The sequence below is a fragment of the Ruditapes philippinarum genome, unplaced genomic scaffold (assembly GCF_026571515.1).
Source record: "Ruditapes philippinarum isolate M1 unplaced genomic scaffold, ASM2657151v2 ctg5023_1_1_1_1, whole genome shotgun sequence".
NCBI lineage: Eukaryota > Metazoa > Mollusca > Bivalvia > Venerida > Veneridae > Ruditapes > Ruditapes philippinarum.
Window position 1 is genome coordinate 38169 of NW_026861157.1, and position 20063 is coordinate 58231.

Sequence of the window (20063 nt, forward strand, 5' to 3'; positions counted from 1 at the left end):
TGGGGTAAACTTGAGTCAGCTGGTGGTTGGTCAGTCGGTCGGTGGATTGGTTGGTTGGTCTGTCGGTCTGTTGAAAATTCATTGTCCGGGTCAAAACTCAGAATGTGCAAGAGATATCAACTTCAAATTTTGTAGGTAGATACAGTTAATTAAGTAAAAGTTCATTGCAAAAGATCATAACTCTGCCTTGCTTAATTTTGGAGATATTGCTCTTTGTTCATTTTTACACTTTGTCTAGGATATAACTCGGAAACTACAAGATATATCAAAAAGAAACTTTTTAGTAAGATAGACCTCATTGAGAAGATGTGCAGCTGTAACTCTGCCTTGCCTAACTATTGAGTTATTGCCCTTAGTTCATGTTTACACTTTGAACTGTGTCCATGACATAAGTCTGAAACCACAAGACACTTTGTAGGTAGATAGATCTTATTGGGCAAATGTGCAGTGCAAAAGTACCGTTACAATGCCTTACCTAATTTTGGAGTATTCTTTATTTTTACACTTTGAATTTTGCCCCGGACATAACTCTTAAACCATAAGGGGTTTTAATAAGGATCTTTGTAGGGGGATAGATCTCATTATGTAAAAGTTCAGTGCAAAAGGACCGTAACTCTGCCTTGCCTAATTTTGGAGTTATCGCTCTTTGTTAAGTTTTACAATTTGAACTTGACATAACTTGAGAACTATAAAAGGTATCAATATTTGTAGGTAGATCTTTGTAGGTATGTAGATCTCACTAAGTAGAAGTGCTGAAATCTCATGGAGGAAGAAGTCATGAAAACTCCAAATCCAAACTTAAATTTATTCCATTGACAAATAATTCAAAAACATTTGAAAAAAAAAATTGTTTATTTGTTTGATTGGGTTTTACGTCACTTCGACACAGTATACATGTAGGTCATATGGGCGACGTTCCAGCTTTACTGGTGGAGGAAGACATCAGGTGCCCTTCCACGCATTATTTTAGGCACCTGAGTAGAACTACCTACGTTCCATAAGCTAGCTGGAAAGCTTCTTTACATAAAAGAATCCAAAGTCCCAGTCGGGATTCGAACCCACATCAGTGAGGGCAAGTGGTTTGAAGTCAACGACCTTAACAACTCGGTCACGAAACCCTCCTCTCCTCCCTAAACTATTGATATTGAATATGTAAGTAAGCATGTGTCTGTTTTAAGACATAATTTCTTTTCAATTTCAGTGAATAAAACTACATTTTTTCGTTTTGGGAGTGTTTTCTTTTTTATTTACTTGTTTGGCAGAGAACAAAATAGAGTATTGAATAAAACATTTGAATTGCAAATTTATTTCAATGCAAATCGGTCCATTCTTAAAGTTACATGCCTCCGGATGAGTCAAAATATTTCAATAAAGTCAAACTTGAGAAAAATGTTCTAAGATGTAAGGAAACGTAAAAAGTTTCAAGTAATATTTTACATATAATGTGCGATTAATGACTGATTTTTTAGTATTTACAGCTATATTTCTACTGCGTTACTAACGCAGTAAAGGTTATTATGCATATTTTAAACAGAGAAATAAACTTATTCTCCTGTTGTTTTGTTGTTGCTTTTCTCATTTGTATATGATATATAAATGAGTTTGAGAAGGAACATGACAATTGAAGTTCAAACAGCATCACATAAAGTGACTTAGTCAGGGAAATTTACGACATAATCTTTACAAACTGCTGCGAGTTATGAATATAAAAACGTATATGACCAGCGGCAAAATACATCTTAACCTCACAACTTATTTTAGTACTTTATATATTACATTTAAGTTTTGAATTTATAATAATTATAATAATCTTTATTTAAGATGGTGGGTGGTCAGACTGGGGTACATGGGATGCCTGTAGTGTAACTTGCGGTGTCGGATTAAAGTCCCGAAATAGGATGTGTACAAATCCTGCACCTTCTCAACTTGGTCAGCAATGTGTAGGAAAGCCGATGGATATAATTACATGTAATATACAAACTTGTCGTAAGTAACATTGAAAATATACGTTAACTTTATATGAATACACAATCTTATGCATTCCTTTTGCCAACTTTCTTTAAAATAAGAAAAAAAAAGCTTTAAGCATTTGGAATTCATTACATAAAAACTACTGCGACAGTTATACACCAAATATCATAAGTTTTCAATGATAATGCTGTCCAAGGTATTCTGTTTCCATTTATCAATTTTGAAGTTATTAAGATAAAAATGAGATGAAGTAGATCAGCCCTTATAATTTAGCCTGATCAGCATGGCTTTATACTTACTCTTTCAAGTTCAAATAACAAAAATTAAAATGTTCGTCTTCTGGAGAACATGACACAGCAATAAATGTCTTCCTTCTGTCTTGAAGATGAAACGATTGCATTCGAGAGTAAAGATTTAAATTCTACAACATACACTGGTGGGCAGACTCTTTTCTTTAAGACGATTGTGACAAATAAAGGAAATGGCTACGACAACAGGACCGGCATGTTTACCGCACCAGTGGCTGGATATTACTTATTTGCGATACAGCTATGTATTACTAGCGGGAGCAGTAATTTTTTCTATTACACGTTCATGGTAGAGGGTCGTGAGGTAAAGAGGGGATTTTTTAGGGATTATGATACTTTTAGGAGTAACAGCGCTGAAGCAATTACGTATGTAGCCAAAGGAGAACGAGTCTGGATCAAATGTTCTCAAGAAACTGGGACTTTGTTTCAACAACAAATTTGCTGGAATACCTTTTCTGGAATTCTCATAAGCTAAATGAAAATTTATGTATCGCTGTAACGATGTTTCTTCTTTAAATAAAAAATCCTGATTTATTTTAGCGGTGGAATATTTCAATGAAATAATTGAACTTCAGCAATGCGTCAGTTTAATCTAATATATTGTATGACCACTTTTTAACCACCTTCCGCATATGAATGGCCTCCGTCTGTCTGTCCGTCCGTCGGTTCGTCCGTCAGTCCGTCCGTAACACTTTCGTGGCCGCTACATAACTTTTAAACCACTGATTTTTTTTGGAAATAAATTGGCACAAGTAATCACCATACTGAGACGACGTGCAGAGCGCAATAATTGGGTAGATATCCCCAAGGTCAAGGTCACACTTAAAGGTCAAATGTTAAAAGCTCTTCATTTCATAATAAAAGTCTACATTTCGTGTCCGCTCCATAATTTATAAACTACTGAATTTTTTTAAATAACATGACACAAGTAATCACCATAATGAGACGATGTCCAGAGCGCAATAATTGGGCTGTATTCCCAAGGTCAAGGTCACACTTAATGGTCAAATGTCAAAAGCTCTTCATTTCATGATAAAAGTCTACATTTCGTGTCCGCTTAATAACTATTAAACTATTGAATTATTTTAACAAGAGCTGCCACAGGAGACAGCGAAGCTCGACTAATAAAATACTGGACGCAGTAAGGAGGACAAAACTATGAAAGAAAAATCAATTATGTATAATTATGTTTTAAGTTATAGTAAAAAAATAACATTTGTTAACATAAATTCCAAGATCAAGGGGAATAATTCTAGAAATAGTCACGCTAGAGTTATGAACCTTGTCACACAACATGTGTTTTATAATGATAAGAAATATATATTTGAAGTTTGAAGTAGATACCTTAAAAGTAAAGAAGTTATAATATTTCTTAAAGAAAATCCTAAGTTCAAAGAGAGATAAATCTGTAAATAATGCTTCAAGAGTTATGAACATTGTCACATAAAATGTAATTGATGATAAGGAATAAGTATTTGAAGTTTGAGTTAGATACCTTTAAAACTAAAAAAGTTATAGTAAAAAATAACATTTTTCTAGTAAAAAATCTAAGTTTATGGGGAGATAATTCTAGCAATATTGGTGCTAGAGTTATGAACTTTGTCACATTACATGTGGATGATGATAAGGTACATATATTTGAAGTATGAGGTTGATCCCTTACGAAATAAAAAAGTTACAATAAAAAATAGTATTTTTTAAGGAAAATTCTAAGTTCAAGGGGAGATAAATCTGAAAATACTGGTTTGCCTGTGATTTTTTTCCAGGAAGGTCACTTCAGGTGGATAGGGAAACGTATGGTCCCTTTGTCACCTTTCACGGATGGATAGGGCAACTTAGGGGCCATTTTCCATAGGATTTAATATTAGTACTAGACCTAGTAAGGTTGACAATATATGCGAAATTAATTCTTTTTCAGAAATAACTGAGTTTTCTTCTGGGAAAGAAGTGTTCACTGCTTTGCTAATCAATGTGGTCTTTAATACTAAAGATAGTTATAGAATTATAACAAAATTCACGTTATAGAATATTTTTAATTTCACATTGGTATTGCGATGACGGGCGGTATTTTCAGCAGATGTGTACGTCAAAATGGAGAGAAATTAGCCGTAGAATCGCAGTATATTCAGCAAAGTTAAAATAAAGACATCAATTTAAAGGCATACGTCTACTGAACATTATAAAATTTAAATGAAGAAAATCGAATGAGAATTGATAAAAAAACAGGCCGTTTTATTTGTAAGCCGCCGCCGATAAGGTCGCTTTGACGTCATACTAACGCTCTTTCTTAATAAAATAATGCTGCTGAAGTAAAGCTTACATATCTATTTATTACCCTTCCAGATTTTTTCCGCCTTTTTGATAGGATATCACCCGAAAGAAATTGATATAACCGAGCCAGACGGGTAATATACACACTAAATTTCCCGTTTGTACCCAAACGTTGTAAACAACATGCGCGGAGAGATGCGCGTACGGTTCGATTTTACGCGGTGTAAATTCCGATTTAAAAGCACTTTTTAACAGTCAAATGATAAATATTTACCAAAGTAGAGTTTATGATAATATAACCATCAGTATCGAAAACAAATATGGACCTTGTGGAAAGCTTGATATTAATTAAAAAAAGTGCGTTCAATAGACTACTCCTTTTCTCTTGTTTTCTTTTGTAAGGTACGGGAAAATACGTCATGTATTTATGTGACGTCATGTTGTGACGAAGAGGTATCCTAAAGGGGAATCTTATTTTGACGTTTCATTTGAAACAGCAATGATTATTTAAAAAATCGTCTAAACTCGGCGGGGGAAGGGTAATAAAATTATTATTTTGGTTTTGGAGTGATATATGTGGATATATTACCTGCCAATATAAAATATCACCCTCGCCTAACGGCTCGGGTGATATAAAATCTTAACAGGTAATATATCCACATATATCACTCCAAAACCAAAATAACATATAATGTTTGCATACCAGAAATCATCACGTAAGTGGGCTTACCATGTTACCAATGATTAAAAATGGATGTTGTTGATAGTCTTTACAGGATGTTGTTGAAAGTCTGTGCTGGGTGTTGTTGATAGTCTGTGCTGGATATTGTTGATAGTCTGTGTTGGGTGTTGTTGATAGTCTTTACTGAATGCTGTTGATAGCCTGTGCTGGATATTGTTGATAGTCTCTGCTGGATGTTGTTAATAGTCTGTGCTTAGTGTTGTTGATAGTCTTTACAGGGTGTTGTTGATAGGCTGTGCTGGGTGTTGTTGATAGTCTGTGCTTAGTGTTGTTGATAGTCTGTGTTGGGTGCTGTTGATAGTCTGTGCTGGATGTTGTTGATAGTATGTGCTTAGTGTTGTTGATAGTCTGTGTTGGGTGTTGTTGATAGTCTGTGCTTAGTGTTGTTGATAGTCTGTGTTGGGTGTTGTTGATAGTCTGTGCTGGATGTTGTTGATAGTCTGTGCTAAGTGTTGTTGATAGTATGTGCTGGATATTGTTGATAGTCTTTACAGGATGTTTTTGATAATCTTTACAGGATGTTGTTAATAGTCTGTGCTGGATGTTGTTGATAGTCTGTGCTTAGTGTTGTTGATAGTCTTTACTGGATATTGTTGATAGTCTTTACAGGATGTTGGTTGATAGTCTGTACTGGATGTTGTTGATAGTCTTTACAGGATATTGTTGATAGTCTTGCTGGATGTTGTTGATAGTCTATGCTGGACGTTGTTGATAGTCTGTGCTGGATGTTGTTGATAGTCTGTGCTGGGTGTTTGTGATAGTCTGTGCTGGGTGTTGTTGATAGTCTGTGCTTAATGTTGTTGATAGTCTTTACAGGGTGTTGTTGATAGTCTCTGCTGGATATTGTTGATAGTCTGTTTGCTGATGTTGCTGATAGTCTTTACTGGATGTTGTGATAGTCTGTGCTGGATGTTGTTGATAGTCTTTACTGGATGTTGTTGATAGTCTTTACAGGATATTGTTGATAGTCTGTGCTGGATGTTGTTGATAGTCTTTTCTGGATGTTGTTGATAGTCTGTGCTGGATGTTGTTGATAGTCTGTGCTGGGTGATGTTGATAGTATGTGCTGGATGTTGTTGATAGTAATATGCTGGATATTGTTGATAGTCTTTACTGGGTGTTGTTGATAGTCTTTACAGGATATTGTTGATAGTCTGTGCTGGGTGTTGTTGATAGTCTTTACAGGATGTTGTAAATAGTCTGTGCTGGATATTGTTAATAGTCTGTGTTGGATGTTGTTAAAAGTATGTGCTGGGTGTTGTTGATAGTCTGTGCTGGATGTTGTTGATAGTCTGTGCTAAGTGTTGTTGATAGTCTGTGGTGGATGTTGTTGATAGTCTGTGCTTAGTGTTGTTGATAGTCTGTGCTGGATGTTGTTGATAGTCTGTGCTTAGTGTTGTTGATAGTATGTACTTAGTGTTGTTGATAGTCTTTACTAGATATTGTTGATAGCCTTTACAGGATGTTGTTGATAGTCTGTGCTGGATGATGTTGATAGTCTTTACTGGATGTTGTTGATAGTCTGTGCTGGATGTTGTTGATAGTCTTTACTGGATGTTGTTGATAGTCTTTACAGGATATTGTTGATAGTCTGTGCTTGATGTTGTTGATAGTATGTGCTTAGTGTTGTTGATAGTCTTTACTGGATATTGTTGATAGCCTTTACAGGATGTTGTTGATAGTCTGTGCTGGATGTTGTTGATAGTCTTTACAGGATATTGTTGATAGTCTGTGCTGGATGTTGTTGATAGTCTATGCTGGACGTTGTTGATAGTCTGTGCTGGATGTTTGTTGATAGTCTGTGCTGGGTGTTGTTGATAGTCTGTGCTGGATATTGTTGATAGCCTGTGCTGGAAATTGTTAATAGTCTGTGCTGGATGTTGTTTGATAGTCTGTGTGGATGTTGTTAATAGTCCTGTGCTGGATGTTGTTGATAGTCTATGCTGGACGTTGTTAATAGTCTGTGCTGGATGTTGTTGATAGTCTGTGCTGGGTGTTGTTGATAGTCTGTGCTGGGTGTTGTTGATAGCGCCTGTGCTGGAAATTGTTAATAGCTCTGTGCTGGATGTTGTTGATAGTCTGTGCTGGATGTTGTTAATAGTCTGTGCTGGATGTTGTTGATAGTCTGTGCTGGGTGTTGTTGATAGTCTGTGCTGGATATTGTTGATAGCCTGTGCTGGAAATTGTTAATAGTCTGTGCTGGATGTTGTTGATAGTCTGTGCTGGGTGTTGTTGATAGTCTTCACAGGATATTGTTGATAGTCTGTGCTGGATGTTGTTGATAGTCTGTGCTTGGTGTCGTTGATAGTCTGTGCTGGGTGTTGTTGATAGTATTTACAGGGTGTTGTTGATAGTCTGTGCTGGATGTTGTTGATAGTCTGTGCTGGGTGTTGTTGATAGTCTGTGTAAATCGTTGTTCCTGTAATGCATGTAGTGTTACAAATCTTTTTATGTGGCCTTCTCTGAACGTTACTCGAAACTGAAAGTTATTTGTGTTTCTTTAAAACTGAAAAGCATGAAATGTTGACTTTAAATATGACAAAAACAACAAAAATAATATCACTATGTTTGAGTTCTTTTCCGCTTGGCCTGAAGGACAATATCTATCAACAAGATAATATTTCTAAAGATCCTTGTATTGATATTTTCCTATTTTTAACATACGGAAACAAAAACTCGATCCCATGGAATACGTAAATATAATTACATCCAACGTTAATAAAACATTACTATGTTTGTTAACGATTTAAAAAACATTTTGACTAGTTCGGGTAGAAATGCTATGTAAACACATGTAACCTCTCTTTCTTGTCGGTCTCTAAAAACTTTACACGAAAAAGCAAAAAGGGTGAAAAACTTTATTATTCAAATGATTCCCTATATAGGGGGGTTTTTTTTATAAAAATTTGGGGGGCTTTGCTTTTTACGATAGCGACAAAACCCTAAAATCGTTCCCCAATTTTTCTTTCTTGCCCTTTGTCGCTAGCAAAATGCCCCAAACGGTGCGTTGTCGCACTATCGTCTTGTCGTCCTGACGCTAACGAAACACAACCAAACGGCGCCTTGTCCTGCGGCGCGTTGTTGCGATTTCGCCCTGTTGCTTGGCTTACATATATACAAATAGCCAATCCTTCGATTTAATCCGTCCGACAATGTGTCATTGTGACTATACGCCGCACGATTCGCGTCGTTCGTTAAGCATGCTTCGTTAGCGACAAGACGACAGTGTGACAATGCTCCGTTTGACGCTTTGTTGTGCAGTCGCTAGCGGCAAACACGACTCACAAAAGTGTTCCAAATCAGCCGCCATATATATGTACTGCAGCTCACCTTTTACAAAGTTTTACAAAGCATTTTAACACCTCATATCGACACCACCGCAAACTCCTCACACTGAGGAAAATTGTAATCACTGCCTTCACAGACGTCACATGATGATGAAAGTCACATGACGTAACGTCGAAATTCAAATGTAAATATCGACCGTTACATAGAAAATCTTACGTCATTTTTCTCTCTTTCTCTTTTATTTTTAACTTTTTGTACCTACGTCCGTTATATTTTATCAAAAAATAATCAAAAGTATACAAAATAATGAAAAATAAATTAAAAAGCTAAAAAATATAAATATCCAAATATTGATATTTCAATGTTTGTGATGGCAGTGATCTCTGTACTCAATCGCAACTAATCGGCCCTTTCCGTCAGTCTTCGGATAAGGGTTATTATAGATTATAGCCGAGGCAGTTCCGAATGCTCTGTACTGATAAGGGGAGATCACTGCGTAGGAGATTGACACCACCGCTGAACATAACGGACGCTTTCTAAAAGTTACTTTTCTAAATAAAGGTATTGATTTCATCGATTCACCTAGTATTTGTCGCGATAAACGCATAACTGACTCAATTCCTAAATATTTCAAAAACTCTGAGATTCCAATAATTTGCTATAAATATTAATAACCTGTTAGAAATATCATATTCACTTACAACAAAATTGTCTCCGACATAGACGTAGAGACTCATACACCAACGAGCTGAGATTGCAAAAGTTCTAAATTCTGTAATTTTGATTTTGGCCATATTATCACTGGTAACTAATGTTGATATGATAAACGACAAGAGAATCCGTAATTTAAAGGACCAAAATATAGAATTCCATCTGATATTGATTTTAATGCTTGTCGTAGTCAGATGGCTGAATCGGTCGAAGACTTATCTGTTAATAGGTGCCATCGCAAAATAATGAAAATGATGCACTTAAAAAAACAAAATATATTTAATATCATTGAATCATATGGTGTTCGGCTGCGGCGAGAACTTAACGTTATATCATGAATTGTCGTGGGCAACTTATAAATCAACGAAATTTCTGCAGAAATTGTACAAAATGTCGCGGGGAATTAATAAACTTCGATATATTATAACAGTTCTTGGAAACAGCAAGAAACAGTAATCGGCTACCTAAAGTAGGCATATGTTTGCATGACTAAGTCTACTATGTAGACAGAAAATGTCGTGGTTTCCTTCATAAAAGTCGATGTTTTACGAAGAGTTTCTATAAGTCGCGACATTTAAAAAAAATGACATAAAATGACGCGGATCAAAAGTTGCCTGCGACATGTTATAAACTGACGGTAAAATTTCTCGCGGTTTAAAATAGACGCTATCGCCCATCATAGAATCACGTATCGAATTTTATCGTAAGAATAAACGTCATTTACCATCTAAACTTAGACTTACTTTACGACATCTTAGGAAGAACATATTAGCGTTTCATAATAAATTCGTTTAAGTTCCGGCTAACAGGCCAATAACATAATCATTGTATGACGTATTCATTATATATTGATTTTGCAAAATGAACTTAATAGTACTGATGCTTATTCTAAAACCTTTGTTTCGTTATAGCAGCCATATTTCTAGTATTTCTGACTTTAAAGTACGTGTGGCTGGAGGTGGGTTGCTGGTCCACTGTGAGGGGTCAGGCTGCCACTGTGGTTGCTGGTATGACCTGCTACTGCCTGCAACTGGAGCTTGGTTTTAGGGCGGAGCTTAAGTGTCACTGCGAGTATGGGCATTTCGCTGGACATCTTGCAAAACAGTCCAAATGCGGTCTGATGCCTCCATGAACAGGTCCTCAGGCAGCTGTCTAAGAATGTTTGCACTCGTCTCAGCAAAGTGTTGCCTCTGACGCTCCTGGGCGGTGTGCTATGGTCGGAGGTACCTTGCCAACTTGTCTCCTGCCACCAGCAGCTGCTGACTACAACAAACAAGAGCCTGGATACCCTCATTAGGCGATGTATCGACTACCTTGGCTCTCTTGGGGTCAAGCACAAGTGGAGGTCGCGTGTTTGGGGCATGGTCTGAAGACGCAGAGATAGGAGGAGTAACATCTTGTCCCTCTAACGTAGAGATAGGATGAGTAACATCTGGTCCCTCTAACGTAGATACAGATGGAGTAACATCTGGTCCCTCTAACGTAGAGATGGGAGGAGTAACATCTGGTCCCTCTAACGAGGCATCAGCTGCAGAAACGACCTTTTCGGTTTCTTGGGTGGGGGCAACTCGGTTAGTCTGGTCGTCGTCATCAAGGTCAGAAAGTTGGACGTGAAGTCTGGCTGCTCTTTTCTGCTTCATCTGTAAAACATAAATTTAAGAAAATTTTTCTTAGAGTTATGGACATTTTTAAAAACAATGTTGGAAACTAAAAAAAGTGAAATAAAAAATGTACACGTTAAAATAATGTTTAGAATATAAAATGACGTGTAATGAAAAGAATTTGTTTAACTTACGCTGCGAACAGTTCGGGACTTCTCTTTACCTATGTTCGGAAGGAGAAACTGGAAACGTTCCCACAGTCTCCTGGCCTTGTCGGTGACTCCCTCCCCTTCAAAAACCACTCCCAGATAGGGTTTTTGGGCCTTTTGGACCGGGGTAAAATTGTTTTTAATTTTCCTTGGCATCCGGTCTATGAGTTGCTCAGCTCCCCCCACTTCCTTTTCACTGGAATTTTTGGGAAACCCCCCATTGGTCCCGGTTTGTTGTACAGGAAGTCATTGGCTAACAAGAACTGACGAATCTTGTCCTGATCTTTCCCGGGGATGATACTGAAAGTACACAACAAACAAAGCATTTGAAAATAATTACATAGGATGAGAAAATATGCATTTTCTGTCATATCTCCCCACGGGCTGGACATAATTTCTTAAATGGAATGATTCAGTAAACCACGAGCTAAAACATGAATGAGAAAATGGTAGGGGTTGACATATTTTTTTAAAATTAATTACAACGAATCAGTTTTGATTTTTTCTTAAATTTATTTAAATATTACTACAGTGCATGTATTGCTACTAACACTATGCTATTCCTGGGCTTTTTGGTCTTGGACTTGGGCTGGGTGTTCTGAGGGTCGTCTTCCTGCGTATCTCCTGCAAGGTTGCCACCGTCCTGTGTCTCTCCATCATCCGCACTGTCATGACCATCAGAGGCATCATCGTGAACAGAATCACAGGATTCTTTGCCAACCACTGTAGAGTCATTTCCACTGATCATAGGAGGTCCAAGGACCTCCCTTGAGCAGTTCTCTGGGAAATGCTGCTGCTTGGATCCGCCACTACCGCTTCCATCTGTAGCACCAACTGTACACCTGGAACCGTGGCCACAAGCTCTTCCCCTGAAAATAAAACAACAAAACGTCTCACAGAATTGTCTGAAAATCTCAGTCTAATGTGACGTGGATTAAACTACTGCAGAAACCCGGAGCAAAACTACTGGCGAAGACCTATATAATACCGAGCAGCACCCGCCATCACCACAATCGAACGCAGCCCTGTCTCCGACTAGCCACCGATTGACCAATCACGACATCAGACTGGTCACCGATCAAACGCGTCCGGCAACCGATCAACAGCCGATGAGTACTAATGAATACCGATTGGCAACTTACAAATTTAAACCCACCGATGACACGATGGCGACAATCAATTGATCCTATTAACCACCGATCAAAACCGACGAAATCCCACATTTTACTTCGCACTTCTTTCTGTCGGTGGTATAAGTTGATCGGTTGCTTATCGATGGCCCATCGGTGATATCGGTTGTAGACAGGTTGTCAATCGGTTATTTGTAAAATAATTTCACCGATCGAGAATTTTAAACATCTTTAAAAATCCCAATCGTTAATTTTTCACCGATAAAACTTATCTTTCCCCAATAGCAGTTGATAGGTGGATAATAGGTGACCAATAGGTGATATCGGTGTTAAATACGTTGTCATCGGTTCACACCATAATTTGGCTAAAAGAACTACCGATCAATCACCGATGGCTCTGTGTAACTGGGGTGTTAATGAGAAAAAGCTTAAACTTCCTATAATGTACTGTATTCCAAAATAAACATAAACATCCATATAAAACCCGCTACATCTTGTACTACCAGTAATCTTTCTATTTTATTGACTTCTTGTTTCACTGCCATTAAGGCACTTGTCATTAGATATTATGGAACAGTTTATGAAAATACGGGCAAACATCTGTTTTGGTTTTTTAAAAATTCAAGTGAAATTTTAGAAATTTTTAAAATTAAGAATGCTCAAGCTTCAAAAGTATTTATGATTTCTCTACCCTTTATACGAGGAGTGTTCATTTAAAAATTAAAACAGTCTTGTAAATACGAAAACAAGTCAGGTATATTAATGAAACTACAGCAGTACAAAATTAAGATAATGACGTTGTCGGGACGCCGTGTACTGATGACGTCATCAACACATTTGGTTTAATCATATTTTATTGCTAATATATCTATATACTTGTAATATACAGAGAAACAAATTGATTTCGAAATTACAAATAGCAAAAGGGTTGGGCCCCAAGTTCTTTCGGCCCTCACCTGAAAAAAATATATAAATCAACATTGATGGCATTTATATGAGAAAGTGCAACATGTATACATATAAAGCGACCAAAGAAAAAAGATAAAGACAGATTAACATCAAAAAGATTAAAACAATGTAAGAAGTAAGTAAGACAGAAAAAATGTATATTTATCTATTTATATAATAACGACAAGGTTAAGGATCCAGCATTTAGCATTATTCGTCAAAGGGAATAAACGTCCATCATAAATGTGATTGTCAATTATTTGTGGTATATGGCTATTAAGATTAATACAATCGGCCGTTTTACAAAAATATCAGGTGTTTTCGAAAACGGTCAGTAGTTTTGATAAATTTTTGGACAGCCGCAAATATTTATTCATTATTGTTAACATCTAACGAATTGCTACACCACAGTAATAGCTCAACATTAAGCTGATGAAAAATTCTGGTTTCTGCGAAGAGTATGAGTCTCTAAGGTTTAAATAATGGAAAGCAAAATAAATAGTGCTCGGCATCCTCACAAAGGTTCCCACATATACAAGTCGGGCTTTTTCTCAAGTGATTTTTGAAAAGGTCAACGTGTAAGTTTCTAACATTTGTTCCTTAATCGAGCTTGTAGAACTGACAAATATCTTATGCCAAACAAAAAGTGTTTAGGTACTACGGTGGCTTTAAACTTTTCTTTCATTCTATACAATGAATTATTTTCGCGAATTTCGGTGTCTAATGCGTTCCATAATTCAGTAGCAGATTGTATAAATGATTTGTTGAACGTTTCGGTGCGCCTAGCTATGGTAATGTAATTGTTTTTGTTTCTTAACGAGTAATTTGTTGTTACTGAAACTAGCGATGGAAATATGTTTTCAGAAGACCATTTTTAGCTTTAAAAACCGTAACTAATTTTTGTATTTTACGCCTATCTGAGAGGGAAACCCACCCAACTTCTTTTATAAGCGAATTGATCGATACCGACCTGGTAAGATACTGAAGTTCTTCAAGTGATTGTTTTTCGTATACTGTACATCCGTCCAAAAAAAAAAACGGAGGCATATACTAATATTAAACGCATACATGTATGAAATGAAGATTTTATTTAAAACTAAGAGTTTAAGTTTCAATTTTAGTGCACGCATGGGACTCAAAACTTTAGAGGCTGATGTACGAGGGATGTCCGGAAAGTTCATATACTTCTTCATTTTTATTGTATAACAATACGTACCCTGTACAAAATTATTATTTAAAAACAAAGATGTCACTGGTTCCCATACAGTGTGTGAGATGTCTGCCTTTTTCAAAGATTGTTGTAACGCAATCAACATAATCCGGCCATGCTACTTTTGGCCGTCTGAAGCATTTCTTATACGATAGCCTGACATCACCGCCTCTTAATCTTGTTTTGCATTTAAACATAAGTTGCCTTTAATATTTTATAGTTAATTTTTTTTTTAACTCGACTATACGAAGTATATGGAGAGCTGTCCTACTCGCCCCGGCGTCCGTGTCCGCGTCCAGATTTCAGATAAAAGTTTTGGTGCAATAAAATATTTTTCACTATAAATTTGTCATTTCTTAAGGTATCAAGTTCAAACTTCAAATATATGTTCCTTATCATCAACCACATCTTATGTGACAAGGATCATAACTCTAGAATCAATAATTTCATATTTATCTCCCCTTGAACTTAGAATTTTCCTTAAAAAATACTATTTTTTACTGTTACTTTATTTCTTAAGTGATGAACTTCATACTTCAAATATGTGTTATATTTCATCAACCACATCTTATGTGACAAGGTTCATAACTCTAGCAACAATATTTATAGATTTATCTCCCCTTGAACTTAGAATTTTCCTTAAAAATTACTATTTTTTACTGTTACTTCTTTATTTCTTACGGGATCAACCTCATACTTCAAATATATGTACCTTATCATCATTCCCATCTTATGTGACAAGGTTCATAACTCTAGCACCAATATTTTCAGATTTTTCTCCCCTTGAACTTAGAATTTTCCTAAAAAAATATTATATTTTACTGTTACTTATTTATTTCTTAAGGGATCAACTTCATACTTCAAATATGTACCTGATCATTAACCACATGTTATGTGACAAGGTTCATAACTCTAGCACCAATAGTGTAAGAATTATCTCCCCATAAACTTAGATTTTTTTACAAGAAAAATGTTATTTTTTTACTATAACTTTTTTAGTTTTAAAGATATCTACCTCAAACTTCAAATACTTATTCCTTATCATCCATTACATTTTATGTGACAATGTTCATAACTCTTGAAACAATATTTACAGATTTATCTCTCTTTGAACTTAGGATTTTCTTTAAGAAATATTATGTAATAGTATCCTATGATGGCACATAATTTAAATGAGAGTTTGCGTTAAAATTACAACTTTTAGCAACTTATTATTCGAGGAGATATCGTCATGAAATCAAAGTGCTCCGTGATTCGTTGATCATGTTGCCATGGTGATCGGCGCTTTGTGAATATTACTTTTATCATGTTTTTTTTTTTTTTTCATTTAAAAATATGTAGCAGATAAATACTTTAGTAAAATATTCAATCATCATATTGGTATGATTGCTTATAATAATTACAAAGCCTTGTCTACGAACTTTCCGGACAGCCCTCGTAGTAATGTTACCAATATGCTGATGCCATTTTAAATCTGTTGAAAAAGTTATACTTAAATGTTTGTGATGATCTACAAAATCAAGAACATTATCATTAAAAAGAAGAGGAGGCTTGTCGGATGTAGTTGATGAAAAAACATAACCTCCGTTTTATTGGGATTTAAACTTATTAGCCAATGTTTGGACCATTCATCGATAATTTCGAGATCGTGATTTAAAGTAGATTCTATGTAACGCCTGTCATTGGATGAAATGGCCAATGACCTGTCATCTGCGAAAAGACGTGTTATGCTAATCAAATTTTCGGCAATATCATTATCATAGATGAGAAATAAAAGAGGCCCAAGGGCCGATCCCAGGGGTACGCCCGCAGAGATGTCAAGTGTTTCGGATAGGTCTGAACCTTCAAAGACGGACTGTTTTCTTTCAGAGAGGTAGTCGATAGTCCAATTTAATATATTACCATTAATACCATACTGTGTAAGTTTAAAAATAAAGTGCATTATAAAGGACTTTTTGGTACAATGGTGCAAAGATTTGGGATATAATACCATCTAATATATACTCTTCTAATCTTCTAATGTTATGTCCACTTAAGCATCACGTGACCTAAAGTGCGAAAAAGTTTTGCTTATCAAAGTCAAGATAAACTCAAATAGGATGTCATATCTGTAGCATCACTCTACTTTGTGATTTGCTTTAAAATACTTATCCAGATGTACGTTGTCATTTTAACTTGCAAATGTAAATTTTTCTGCCAATGTTTGATGGGTATTTCCCCTATGTAATTTTAGTGGATGAAATTCTGCTACTTTATCTGTTATTGATAACAAAAATATGTAGTCAAACTTAGTTCGCTCGAACCCGGAGGGGGTGCAAATATGGTCGAGAGATCGGTAGTTAGAGCCAACCGCAGTTGAGTTTTTATTATGTATCGTACTTTTTGGAGACATAGATGTGGAGAAAATTCTGGTTATATACTTGTTTATTATGGTATGAAATGATACAAATTACTTAGCCCTTAGATAAGGGAAGCACAAATATATATTGTATGCTTTAGAAAGGTGGTTGCTTACAACATGTGTAACTGAGAACAACGTGTAAGCTTAGAGGCATTTTTTGCGACTGCTGAATATCGGTGACCGTAGATGATTAGCCTTTCACCTGTTAATCCTTTGCAGACACTCAAGACTAACATTATATCCACATTTCTGTTCAACGGTTGAGCGTACTATATTTCATAATTATTTACTACCTTATTGAATAATAACAACGCTAAAATGTGCCGTGATTTAGCGCAAGAAACACACTTGCAGTAACAAAAGTTATCATAAGAACTCCAGGACAGCTTCAGAGTTATCACAAGAACTCCAGAACATTCAAACAATCGGGCACAAATTTGTTAGCCGAGGCAATTGTTTGCAATTTGCATTATAATTGGTAATTATGTATGGCAATGATAAAGACCAGAAATAAACAGGTCAATACGTGCGAAATAATTTGGAAATTTTACTCATAACTAACATATTTTAAACAAGAGGCGATGAACAAAGGACTATGAATTAGATTTTGACACATAATACAAGCTGTACGGCCAGTTTAATCATTAAGTTTAATTAGCACCTAAAACTCACTTTTTAAAGATTAAAATGGGCATTTTTGACGTGAGTTTTTGTAGGGGCGGTAACAGAGGAAATAGAGGTGGACAATACAGAGTCGTGGTCAGAGAGGCCATCGTTGATGGAAAATTGGATTTTTGAACGTTAATTCTTTTAAAATGATTTTAACTCTGATAATTTTAAATTGTGGGAAGCATGTATCAGTATTCTGGACTTAGACATTATGGGTATTGCAGACACCCAGTTGAGAAGTAACGATAATATTGACATGACTGGTTATAAATGGTACGGTAATAATAGAACTGATATTCACATAAATGCTTGGACATGTTCTGGGGGTGTGGGAATATTTGTTAAAGAAGAACTACCTATAGACTATCATGTTTCAATAGTTGATAATTCTTTTGAAGGTATATTATGAATTTGTCTTGATCACAAAGGCACAAATGATAGTTTTTACTGTTGTGTGTGTTATTTACAACCTAAATCGTTGACTAGACACATTGATGCTAATTGTTTCTTTGATGAATTACTTACTAGTATTTATGAATATCAAAATAAAGGTGAAATCTGTATTTTTGGTGATTTTAACGGTCGATGTGGAAATTTGTCTGATTTTATTGGAGGTATAGATGATTTACCAGAACGAAATGCAGTAGACTATACTTGTAATAGCTATGGTGAAATGCTTGTTGATTTCTTAGTTGATGTGAATTTTGCTATTATGAATGGAAGAAATTGTGTGAAAAATGATTTTACATTTACTCGACCACAGGGACTTTCTGTTGTATACTACTGTCTTGTGTGCCCTGATTTTTTACATATGTACAGCGATTTTACAGTTATACGGTCCCGTGAACTGATACAAACAGCAGGTGTACACGATTATTTAGGTGTCCCAGACCACTCAGTACTAACATGTGTGTATTATTTTGAAAATGGTCTTTGTAACAATCTGATTCGTTTGAGTACGGTCTAGTGCAAGTAGTGTCCGGTTTCAAGTAAAAAACTTTCCATCAGACCTTTTTTCTGGTAAAGTATGTAAAAACCTTTAAGAAACAGTAAGCTCACTGGAACAAGGGTTCCGAACACAAGAAAATATTGATGATGCTTACACATCATTGTGTTCTATGATTAAAGATGAAATGTATAATAAAATACCTCACAAAAGGCTAGTATCTGTAAGTTTCTCGAATAATAAACGTAGAAGGGCATATAAACCTTGGTGGAATGATAGCCTTACCGATTTGTGGAATAATGTTTGTTAGTATGAGAAACAATGAGTAAAAGCATGTGGTAAAGCAAATAAATCAGCTTTTAAAACTTTATACTGTAATAAACGTAAAACATTTGATAACGCTGTTCAAAAATGCAAACGACAATATTGGTTTACATTACAACATGATTTACTTCAATCAGTTAAAACTGATCCCGATAAATTTTGGAAAAGCATAGGTAAAAATGGGGTAGCTAGTAAGAAAATTAACAAGATACCCATTGAGTATGTAAAAGATGAAGGGTCTATAGAAAATGATACGTATAAAGTTTTAAATCATTGGAAATGTACCTTTAGTAACCTTTTGAATGGTGATTAATGTACAAATTTTTGTTACACTCCAAATAATGATACTTCAGAGAGTACTTTTGAAAATAACATTTCTGTTTTAGAAGTTATAAAAGCAGTTGAAAAAAGTAAGAGAAACAAAGCTCCAGGGTTTTGACAATATTCCATATGAAGTGTTCAATAATGATATTGCCATCTCTTTTTTGCACATACTTTTTAATGTATGTTATCAATCTGGAAAGACACCGTCAGATTGGGGTAAAGGTGTGTTAAACCCAATACCTTAGCCAGGTGTGGTATGTCTACGACAACCAATGAATTAAAGAGGGATAAATCTATCATCAACCATGTATAAATTGTATTGATTTATACTTAATGAAAGGCTGTCAATGTGGCTTGATGAAAATGAGAAAATTGTAGATGAAAAAAATGGCTTTCGAAAGAAGCGTAGGACGGTTGATCATATACCATCTCTTTCCTCTATCATTGAATCACGTATAAAGGAAAGACAATCCACATTTGCAGCCTTTATAGATTTTAGAACTTAACAATATTGGTGTTAAAGGAAAGATGTACAATGCTATACAGTCAATTTATAGTAATGTTTTTTGTTGTGTGAAAGTAAATGATAACTTTTCTGATTGGTTCAATGTGAATTTTGGTTTAAGACAGGGGTGTATTTTATCTCCAATATTGTTGAATTATTTTATCAATGATAAAGCTATCAAAATTAAGGCTTTGGGAATGGGTATTGACATAGAAGATGGTGAAAAATTGGCAATTTTACTTTTTGCTGATGATATAGTATTATTAGCCTCTAATGAACGTGACCTCCAAGAAATGTTAAATTGCCTATCAAATTGGTGTAATGAAAATAAGATGACTATAAATGATAAGAAAAGTAATATTGTTCATTTTAGAAACGTTTCTACTAGTAAGACAGATTTTCAATTTTCATGTGATAATGCTAGATTGGATATTGTAGATAAATGTGTCTATCCTATCTTGGCTTGGTTCTTACTGAACATTTGAATTTTAATTTTACTGCCAAA

General features: G+C 35.4%; 1 protein-coding gene across 2 annotated transcripts in view; it reads left to right on the forward strand.

Moving 5' to 3' along the window:
- The window catches only part of LOC132714721 (hemicentin-1-like), a 79498-nt gene that overhangs the window by 35210 nt on the left and 24225 nt on the right, over positions 1–20063 (forward strand). The gene's annotated exons all lie outside the window — the stretch shown is intronic.